The sequence below is a fragment of the Epinephelus moara genome, chromosome 20 (genome assembly GCF_006386435.1).
Source record: "Epinephelus moara isolate mb chromosome 20, YSFRI_EMoa_1.0, whole genome shotgun sequence".
Taxonomy (NCBI): domain Eukaryota; kingdom Metazoa; phylum Chordata; class Actinopteri; order Perciformes; family Serranidae; genus Epinephelus; species Epinephelus moara.
Genome location: NC_065525.1, coordinates 3101969 through 3111003, shown reverse-complemented (window position 1 = coordinate 3111003; position 9035 = coordinate 3101969).

Sequence of the window (9035 nt, the reverse complement as noted above, 5' to 3'; positions counted from 1 at the left end):
TGAGGAAAGTCTTTGCTGCTCAGACTGGGAATTGGCGATGCCTGCACTTGAGAATCTGGACATCAGTACTGACGAGAGTGTTGCTCTTCAGAGATCACCGATCACCCTGAGCGCGCACACACGTGAACGTGTGTGAGCACAGAGAAGCAGTCAGAGCTACAGGTTACAGTGAGGCTAAAAACAGAGTTCATATGACGTTTTTCGAAACAACTTTTTATGTCGCGACTGCAGCACACTTGGATCACTATGGATGAGCAGTATGGAGATACTTTGTGGATTCAATTTTGTGTTCTTGGACGTTAGTCTGTGGCGCGTCTGCCATTAGGTGTGCTGCCCGTTCCCCCCGCCGATCTCCGCAAGGGATGTGAGGACTCTAAAACTTCACCAGGGTCTCCGTCGGCATATGGGTGAGTAGATAATGAATGAATTTTCATTTTTGGGTGCACTATCCCTTTAAATAATAGAAAATCTACACCTCTCACCAAAACAGATACTGTATGCTCATGATTGATAGTTGCACAGGATGATTTTAATACATATGATGTGTAATATTTTTACTGTAAAGATATAGAAATGTATAAATATTCTTGCACAGGAAGTGGAAAAATATTGCACACTGGAATTTGTACAGGACTATTACACATTATGTACACAGTACACAGTATAAATATAAGAGATGTGGGTAAGGACATGCACACATATATATACACATATATATAGTAGGAGGAACAGCCTGCTGAACTCTCCCAAAACATAAATTGTAAGTAAATGGACAGAGGTGAGAGATGGGCCTCTGAGAGTCAAATATTTATTGCTTTGCCCCCGGTCTCACCTCAAATTTGATGAACTCTTTCACCGTCATCCTGGCGCCAAGAGTGGTAAAGGTGTCAATTGGAAACCCTCCAGATCGCAGTTTGCTGATTACCATGCTGGGAAAATCCAGCGTTTTGACAACTCAGACTCCAACTCCAACTCACCTACCACCAAAGAATCATATCTTTGATAAAAACAGACTGTTTTCTTAAGAACTGAATACTCTGCCTCCAATAAAACCACATCCTCTCTTCCTTTTGTCTCTCCACACTTCTGTCCCTCTATCTGTTATACAACACATCTATGGGAGTCACCCCAGCTCTATCTTACTCTCACCCTGGTGAAGGTGAGATAAGAAAACCAGGTGTGAGCCATAAATTCAGGATAAATTCCTGAGCAGAGACTAAGTTTATTTTGTTAACCAACTTGAAATGTCTCTTGAAAGTAAACTATATATTTTATCCCTGTTCTAACATTGTTACTGTGCATAATCCCTGTTTGTTAGTTGAATGATGTTAGTCCCACTTCCGTAAGTCATAGTATGAGTTAGTTATAATTTCATGTGTTTAATCCCTCATTTAACATGGAGTCATACTGCCATCCTGTGGCGATAGTTGAGACAGATTCCCATAGGAATCCCATATTATAGTTCAAGTTAAGAGATAGTTACATTGATTAATCAACTTGTGTTTATATGTCCTTTCTCATTTAGTATGTTAATGTAACTGCAGACTAGTTTGTAGTGTTTGTGCACAAAACATTTTATACTTGTGTTCCGCTGATATATGCAATATAATAATCATATTAAATCTAATTTGATGTTAAGAGCCGATTTTTTTACCATAATGGGAAGAGTATGTGTCTATCGCGCGTAACATGTTAAAGTAATCTTGCAAAATAAAGTTCATTAAGTTTCCTCCGAGATAAAGTAATGTCTAAACTGAGAGTCCCGTTTTGCCTCAAACAGAGGAGGAGACCAACAGGTGACTACCAATGACTGTCAAGTGACAGCACAAGGGGTCACTGAGCAGCAGCTGCATTTTATAGACATATATATTTTATGTATCTTTGTCTTTTACTGCAATCAATTAATCTCTAATAAACTCAGAAATGTGACTAGGATGTCAAGGAGTTTGTCTGTGCCCTTTCTTCCATGTTGTCCTCTCATATATAGTCTCCACCATGGTGCTGTGTGGGGATGTTCCAATCGTTTAGCGAGAGGTACTGTAAACATGCACAATTTCTTAACTGACAAGTAGATGAGAAAAAAAATATTTTGGCTTAAGTCAGCAGGAGTAACCTTAGACTCACTACACACTACAACAACAAAATCTATGTAAGGTTATCATTTTCAAAAACTGCATTAGCACCTTCTATCCACCATTGAGAAGCTCAGTGTTTGGTTAAATGAAAATAAGGAACAGGGAAAGGCTTGCAAAACCCAGGGAGCTGAGATTCAGGGTGAGGGTGCTGTCTCATTGCGGGTAGAGTTCAGGCTCCATTGCATCCCTCTGTCGTTCTTGTGCTGAAAGAGAGAGGGAATAAAGACAGAGGAAAAAGGGTTAGGGATACCTATAAAGGCCTGGGTCTGAAATTGCCTTGGGAGATGAGATGTGGTCTTTGTTCCCCATCTAAAGGAACTTCATTAGTTGTGAGTAGTATGTTTAACATAGTATGTCAAGTGGTATCAGTTAGGATTGAACTTTATTTAAGTTGTCTCATGTATTTGGTTGTCTTTTTGATATGTAATGAGTGTATATATGTCCAGTAAGTATAAAGTGTTCCCTAATACTGTTTGCATTCAGCCACTATGGGATATGTCTGTGGGTAGACAAAAGTGAGTTGTTGTGTGTGGGAAGTAAACTCAGCCACTGCAGGCACATTTTGGTGCAAACTAGTTTGCCAAGACCAAAAACGGCAAGACTAGGCGTAGAGCAGATGCAATTCACACCATATTTATGCATCGCACTGTGGTCTAAAAGAGGAGTGCCGCTGCACCACAATGCACCCCTGGACCTGTAACATCATTGTTATCGCCACTGTAACATTAATGATCCTCATCCTGCAGCACTCTTGACATGAGGATGAATGCGTGAATCGCCCAGATCTGCACTCCGAAGGAAAGCCTTCATTAGACTGTGCAATATCGCCCACTACTGGATATTTCAAGTTAATGAACTGTAATAAATTTGAGCTCTCTGTGCTTTGATTAGCTGCTATGAAACATGACCCTCTTCCATTTTATAATGCCTACTAATATATTGACGGTAACTAGTAATATGCAATGTATTACATTTTGACAGTAACTTGTCCAACACTGTATGTTATATATTACATATTTAATATAATGATTCATATAATGAATATAAAATGCAGTATAATACATATTAAGTATGATTCCTTATCTATTTGAAACATACCTTGCAAAGTTTTCAGTCTCACCAAGATCGACTCAGCACTTACCTGCAGCATCCTCTATCACACAGTAGCAGCATCACTGCTCCTCCACCTCCCAGTGCTCCTTTACAAATATACAAGATTACATATCTAATACTGTAATAGAATATATGTTCAGCATGATTACTTGTATAATACATGTATAATACAACAATGTAGCGCGTTTCGTATTTAGAATAATTCTCCATTTAGCCTGGTATGTTTCATTTATCAAAATCACTTAGCTTGTGTTTTAAATCTCATTCAGGTCCCCAAACTTCTCTCTCCCTTCGCTATCAATGCAAAAACAGCTGAGCTGTAACATATTATAGGCAGTTATAGTCAACAATAATCAAAAAGCCTAAAAAAACACACACCCATAAATTGCGTTTTTGTTTCATTTCACCTCCTCCTCCTCAGCAATCAGGCAGCAATGTCATATTTAACTGAGCTAATATCTAAATCATACTGGCTCACAAAAAATCAGGACTGAAAGCACTTTTCCTCTAACTTCCCAAAGTTAGATAAAATGGTTTTAAGAGAAGAAAATTAAAACTAATAGGCTGTTCAAGGTTAACATTATATGTATGGTATGTACAGTATGTAGAGTGCCCTAGCCTATCTGTTAACATTCCATAAATATACTAATTTAGTGGGGGACAATCCACTAACACGCTTTAATGCACATGTTAATGTAGTTAAGATGTGCTGATAATATAAAATTTGAATTTTTAGATGTCTTACCCGTTAAAAGTCCGTCACAACCGGTCTTTTCTGCTGTAACTCCATTGTGCTGCCAGCATGTGCTGCTTACTTCCGGGAACTATTGAGAAGCCTCAAGATCCACCATTGCTGTGAAAAAATGGTCCTTTGGAGTGAACGGAGATGCCTCTGCTTATCAACTCCCTGATCATGTTAGAATATGGTAACTTTATCCACTGCTCATTTAAGAAGGAACACCACAAAAAACCGTGTTCTTTGTTTAGATTATTAAACGTATGGAGTGGATGGACCGAAGGCAAAGTCCACCTTACCGGAGGGCAGGGGCACAAAACCCCCAGGGAAAAAAAGACGAATGGCCTGATTCTAAGCCCCAAGGCAGCTTCCAGCAAACCCCATGGACCCCATGGCTGTGTTCTGCACCTCTGCCAAACAAACCAGAGGGAGGGGGTCTCACTGGGGTCTGTAGGTTTTCTTCCAATGTCCAAACACCTTTGGATGTGGAGCCTTGGACTTTTTCCCTGGGGGTTCTGTGCCTCTGCCCTCTGGACAGGTGGACTTGTCCCTGTGGACCATCCGTTCTAGCATTAACCCTACACAAAGTATCAGCAGATGACAACATTTTTAATTAACATTTTGAAGTGGAAATAAACAACTTTTCAACTAGCTAGGGCGCTTATGTTAGTGACTCTCGCTAATGCTGGTAGCCAGAAACAAACATCTATATCCAATGTACATTTAATAGTCTAATCTAAACAAAGAAAACATTTTCTTGCAGTGGTAGTTCTAAAATGAGCAGTGGATAAAGTTATTTTATTCTGATATGATCAGGGGGTTGATAAGTAAATGCTTACTGCCAACTAAAAAATAATAATAAAATAGTTACTGATAGTTGGGCTTATTAAAATACTACTTGAGTCATGTAGGCCAGAAATAATGATGCGGAGATATGTATTAGTATAGGCTGTAGAGGGAATGAAAATGGCAGCACAGGCTAGAAAACTGGCTGAAAAACAACAACAGAAGGTCCTCTAAGAACCCGAAAAGTTGGTTCTCAGCTGGAACCAAAAAAAAAAAAAAAAAAAGCAGGTTTTCCTTGACCTGAAATGCTAACCTTAAAACATCAGTGGACGTGTCATATTCTACAGGATGGGAAGAGAGGATGGAGAAGGCAATAATGGAGCAGTCAAGTGAGAAACTGTCAGAAAAAAAGAGTGCAGTGGTCCCACTGCACATGAAAGTTGTATTTTGTGTAGCATAGTTTATTTTATTTGCACTATGTGATAGTAGCTGTGTAACAGCACACATGCTGAAACAATGCACCTGAACAAATAATGTTCATTTGGTTTAAAGTGTTTTGAAACTGTGAAAGTGTGAAAGAGTTAGAAAAGAAGAGAAACCATAACAATGCACGTGGAACGGAAACAAGGACATTGAACCAAAACAATGGACATTGAAACAAAGAGACACTGTTGCACTAGGCAAAGTTCAGAAATTAGAGAGTATGGTTCGTGTCTTCATTTCTGCAGACATTTCATCTGTGTTTTTCAGGGAGCTGAAAGGCATTGAACCCAAATAATTTGTTACTGTGGTACTAGCCTTGGGACCTGTAACACATACTTTATTCAGGAATTAGTTGAGCTTACTCAAAACTGAGAAAACTAAAAGAAGACCACCAGAAATAAATTAATGATTTTAAGTATATGCTATTGCTCTGATGGATGTGTAAGTAGGCAACTGTTTGCTAACATGTAAGCGGTAAAAACTTGAGAGGCTGATAATGTGTCAAGGTTGTGGCTTTTATCTTTTGCTCTCAAGTCACCACAAAAATTGATTAGTGCAGTTTTGACAATTACATTAAGAAAACAATAAGCATTAGAATGCATGGTGACATACATTAAAGCTGCATTTGACATGTAGAAATACATTAGTTTTTGAAGAAATAATGTCCCATATCTCAGACACTGTTACAAAATTAAGTTCTAGTGTCTGTAAAAATAATGGACATAGCTACTGTGATGTCGTCCATTGGTTCATGGACTCCTGTTTTGAAGCCTCGAATTTGGCATCTTGGCCGTCGCCATCTTGTTTTTTTGGAGCCAGGAGTGACCTTATTTGGGCAAGAGACTGGAGCTGTGGAGGAGTGATGGGTGGATCTGACTGAGAAGGCGAGGACACTATCGACAGACAGTGTTCTAAAATGCAAAGGGGTAAGTTATATAAAAGCCCTGTACATTTGTCACAAATGTTGAAATCAGCTATAGAGACCAAGACTGTTTTTTGTACCAGGCTGTAAACATGTTTATTTCTGCTCTTAAGTTGGGCATTTTAACATGGAGGTCTATGGGGATTGACTGCCAGCCTCAAGTGGACATGAGAAAAACTGCAGTTTTGGCACTTCCATGTTGGCTTCCTTTTTCGGCCCCAGACATTCCTGCTTGGTCAGGTCACATGAGTACTTTCAGTTTGGCATTTCCACCACAGACAGTACTCTTAAATATGGGCAGGATACAGCACCCACTGTATTTCTTCATTACCAGTGACAGATGGAAGTCTGCAGCTTGTTTATTGTACATAGAACAGGGTTGCACGCTGACATTTCAACAAAATAGAACAGGCTGCAGTGAGAGTCTGTCTCGATGGGATATTTAAAAATAGCAGCTTTGTGCATTTAGTCCCTCTCAGGCTCTTTAGGGCGTGCTGATGGACTCGCTTTGTCAGTTCATGCATTGAGTAACATTACAAGAAAACGTTTCGCCTTAAAAGTTGTCAACAGTCGGCCCAGTGAATAAAGTTATTGTTCTCTCAGTCTACAGCTGCTGTGAGAGGCAGCAAAACATCCTTTCATTTTATAGTTATAGTTTACAAATATATGTAAGACTTGCCACGATATGAGCAGTGGTTATATACAGTAAGCCTCATAACCAGCCCCAGCTCTGCCCTGAGCAAGAGTGTCTTCTATTGACCAATAAACGGACTGCAGTGTTTCCAGCTCCACCTTTTAGTACCAGATCAGTGTGCTAGGTACCCCAACAGATGGGTGACCAAAAATTTGGGAAAAATGTGTACCAAACTGCACTGAACTCTATTGGACTGCTTGGTGGAAATGAGGCCATGTCGTGTCATTTCTGCCTGAAAACTGACTCTTAAGCATTAAAACCTTTCTGTGTAGATTTTTTTCCTCTTTTGCTGTCCTTGATGGTTTGGTAAACCTCAGCATGACTTCGTCTAAGAGAAGTTTGACGAGTATGATGTCACATTTTGTTAAATAGCGTCCTCTAGCGGTCATCATGTGTCTGAAGTGAAGTTTCAGTGTGCTATGAAATTGTTTTTGGCAGAAAATATTCAATCAGACAATAGGTTTTTTTTTTCCTTATTATATTACATCTAATATTAAAACACTTGTGATCATACTGTAGTTATGATGCCTCGTGAGCACCACTTCAAATGAACCCTGTTAGTGCCAAGATCATCCCTTTTCATTGTTTTTCATTGGCCATGTCAAATGAAGGGTTTCAGACAGATAGTGGAGTTAACTTCTGCAAGGGTTGGGATCAGCTTCATGGTGCATAACAGTGGGCTGAAAGAAGCTAAAAAATTACTGTCAATGTCATTGCCTATTTGTGTGACACAATGTTTCCTGTGTATCATGGCCCACAGCTAATGGAGGGGGATGATCTCTTTGGGAAATGACATCTGCTTTACTCCGCAGAGTGAAAATATCTAAAAAGTCTGTCAGACTGCTGTTAAAGTCGACAGTAGATCCACTGTAGCGCCTGCCTGCCCACTTAGCTCGGACACACCCACAAAAACACAGTACCTTAATGTCATTTGCCTCCTTTTAGTTCATGACTTCTTTTACTTTTTGAGGATGTGAATGGCTGCCTGCTTTTTGGGGGCAGTGACTAACATGTCTGATGTGTCAAAATAAGAAAGACAACTCAACTTTTCTTCCTGCTGTCTAGATTTGTAAAGTGATGGTACCCAAATGGGAAAATATAAGACTTCAGTATGAAATAGCTGTGATTTTTCCGTTTACTGATAATATGACCAGAACACATATCCTTTTCCACCAAGAGGTTCCATTCACTTTCCTGCACCTAATTTCGAACCTTTTGGGCATTTCAGCTAAAAATAAATTGGTTCGGAACCCAAAACGGTGGTTCCTAGCTGGAACCAAAAAGTAGTAGGTTTTTTTGTGTTTTTTTTTACCTGTAGTGTTAACCATGACACCATCAGTGGGCGTGTCATATTCCACAGTTTGGAAAGAGGATGGAGAGGGCAACAATCAGTAGTGTAGTGGCAGGTGATAAGGTGGCTGCACTACTAGGTAGATGGGTAAATTAATAATGAGGAGGAAGTGGGTATACTCTCTTATACATTCCAGTGGCTCTTTTGCTGATAGGTGGGTATACTATAAATGGCCAGAAAAAGAGGTGGGTATATCCTGTACAAATCTCAGAAAAAAGATAATAACACGCACATCCCAAAGAAATATTAAAAGGGTGCTGGATCATAAACTTAACATGCATCAAAAAAGGAAAAGATGATCCACACACCGATAGAGCTCCCATTAATCCATTTATTTTCTGTCAAGTGACGTTTCGAGCAACGCAGGCTGTATCCTGTACACCTGTGTATACTCTCCACTACAACACTGGCAACAATAGAGAAGTTAAGTAAGAAATCATTGGAGAAAATGAGCTTGAAAATATCTGCAATAACAGAACAAAATAATAATAGCATTGTGCAACACCCTCCATAAATGACACATCTTTGATTACAATGGTTCTGCTCAAAACTGGTGGAAAGGCAGGCTGGTTCACTCCAACAGCAAAGAGTTCTAAACAGAATTAGTTCAAGAACCAGAACTAATTTGGTGGAGGGTAATAATCAATCATCAATTCAATCAATTTTATTTATAAAGCCCAATATCACAAATCACAATTTGCCTCACAGGGCTTTACAGCATACGACATCCCTCTGTCCTTATGACCCTCGCAGCGGATAAGGAAAAACTCCCCAAAAAAACCCCTTTAACGGGGAAAAAAACGGTAGAAACCTCA